This window comes from Sorex fumeus, unplaced genomic scaffold (genome assembly GCF_029834395.1).
Source record: "Sorex fumeus unplaced genomic scaffold, SorFum_2.1 ptg000094l, whole genome shotgun sequence".
Lineage (NCBI taxonomy): Eukaryota > Metazoa > Chordata > Mammalia > Eulipotyphla > Soricidae > Sorex > Sorex fumeus.
The window spans coordinates 1680108-1682788 of record NW_026606151.1 but is presented as its reverse complement, the minus strand read 5'-3'; positions in this window follow the sequence as shown (position 1 = coordinate 1682788).

Sequence of the window (2681 nt, the reverse complement as noted above, 5' to 3'; positions counted from 1 at the left end):
GTGCATTCAATTACTGGTATAAGGGCCAGAATTGTGGCACCAAGGGTAGGGCATTTGCCTTGCCCAAGGCAGACCTGGGTTTGATCCCTGGCATTGCATATCCTCTCCCAAGCACCACCAGGAGTGACCCCTGAGCTCAGAGTTAAGTCCCGAGCACTTAACACTTAAGTCCCAGGTGTGGCCCCTAAATAAACAAAAAATGAATTATTGGTGTAGTGTCCTCTAAGGATTAACAATATATGACTGAATAATTACTCCCCTTAAGTTTAAGTGGTGAGTCCTGTGAATATTCAAATACCTTAAAATAATCTCAGAGAGAGTAAGAGGGAATGTGCCTGCCACAAAGGCAGGGGTGGGAGGGGGTGGGGTGGCGGGAGAGATACTGGGAACATTGGTGGTGGAAAATGGGCACTGGTGGAGGGATGGGTACTTGAACATTGTATGACTGAAACGTGATCATAAAAGCTTGTCTGTAATTGTATCTCATGGTGATTCATTAAAATAAAATTTTTAAAAAATGAAAAAAAATCCCAGAAAATTTCACATAAATTAAGGAAAGAAATGTCATCTCTGTCTCAAAACCATATCTGATAAAATATTGTCATTGTTAACCTTCCAGTTAATGTTTTGGTATTTCTATGTATGGTTTACACTTGATTGGTTGATTTTTAATTTTTGGCTGGTGCTCAGGGGTTACTCTTGCCTCGGTGATCAGGGGTCTGGTTCTGTGCTCGTGGGTCACCCGTGGAGGTGCTCTTCAGACCAAATGCAGTGCTGGGGAATTGAACTGGATTTGACCAAATGCAAAGCAAGCACTTTAACTCTGTATTATCTCTCTCACACAGTAGTCAGTACATCTACAACTTTAGTCCAGGTTTCATTTTTTTAAATATTGTATTAAATTTTATTTTGCACTTGGTAAAAATCATGTCTTACCTGTCATTAATAAAACTTTTTTTTTTATGTAGGAGTACTGCTATTTATTTAGCCACTGATTAGCTGATTGAATTGGGCATGAACTCCACTCAAATAAAACTTTTAAAAATTCTGTACTAATATATTTTGGAGTTTACATGAAATAGGTAAGGCCTACATATGTAAAAAAAAAAATTCCCCACTCTATTTTTTTATTTATTTATTTGCTTTTTGGGTCACACCCGGCAATGCTCAGGGATTACTCCTGGCTCTGCACTCAGGAATTACCGCTGGCAGTGTTCGGGGGGACCATATGGGACGCTGGGAATCGAACCCGGGTTGGCCACATGCAAGGCAAATGCCCTACCCGCTGTGCTATCGCTCCAGCCCCCCCCCCCACCACTCTATTTAAACACCATGGTTTTTCAAAGTTGTTCATGAGATTTGTTACAGGTATTCAATATTCCAACCCCAATCCCAATGCCACTACCACCTCCCTCCACCATTATCTCATTTTCCCAACCACCCCTCAAGCCTGCCCCCATAGCAGACCCACAAAAACTTATTTCATAGTGATTGCTACCGATAAATGGCTAAAGAAATGATCAAAAATTATTTCCTTAGAAGAAAACCAGTGTAAATTTTGTGTCTCATCATGAACATCAAGTTATTGTCCAAGGAATTATTAATGTAGTTTTACAGGTTAAGCCTTCTGTGTGAATGGTTTTGTTAGTTGAGATTGGTTGGTTTCTGTTACAACCCACCCAATCTGGTGTGCTACTAGTGGGATGTCAGGGTTGTAGCGTTTGGAGATGTGGCCATGAATGTGGCTGCATTTTCCAGGAAATCTGGAATTTTTAACCAGACAGTTCAATTGGAGTTAGATTTTCAACTGAGAAGCAGCTTTGGGGTGTGGGCATAACTGCTGGGGTTTTCGGAAGTACAGAGAGGTGCAGGGAGATAGCCCAACCTGACTCCAAAAAAGTCTAGAGATTTCACTCACAGGGACCCATGTACCTGAGTTTCCGGCAGACTAATTTCTTTGTGAGGCTCAATCCAGAGACGATGGGGTACAGCCAGAGGTATGGCGGCGACTTTGGAGTGTGGGAACGAGCAACTGCTGGGACTCTGTTTGGGCAGGCGCTGACACCGCCCCCCCCACCCCCCAGAGCTCTGAATGTCTCAGCCAGGAGCGGGTATCTGAGAAATTTTTGTAGCTAGTTGATCTCTTTCTAGATTTATCTATTAGTCTTTGGAGCAAAGCCAGTAGGTGAGCTTACATGATGGCAGAGGTGGTTCATGGGTATCAGGTTTCACTTTTATGGAAAATTAATATAGCCTATTGCTTTTTAGGGGCAGGGGAGTGGGCCACACCTGGCAGTGCTCAGGGCTCATTCCTAACTCTGTTCTCAGTGCTCACTCCTGACGAACTTGGGGAACCACATGAGATGCTGGGAATTAAACTCTGGTCTGCCATGTGCAAGGCTAGCTCTCTACCTACTTTACTATTTCTCCAGCCCTAATTGCTTTTCCCCCCTGAACTTAAAAAGAACATATATTATTTTAAAATAATTCAGAAAAATTACAAAGCAGATCATTTTGTTCCCTGTAATCCATCATCTGAAGATAATTGCCGCTAACATTTTGGGTTTTATCTCTTCAAACTTTTTTGTTTCAAATTATTTTTCACTTAATCACTTAACTTTACTTCCCGTTAGTCGTTGATTTGCTCGAGCGGGCGCCAGTAACGTCTCCATTTGTCCCTG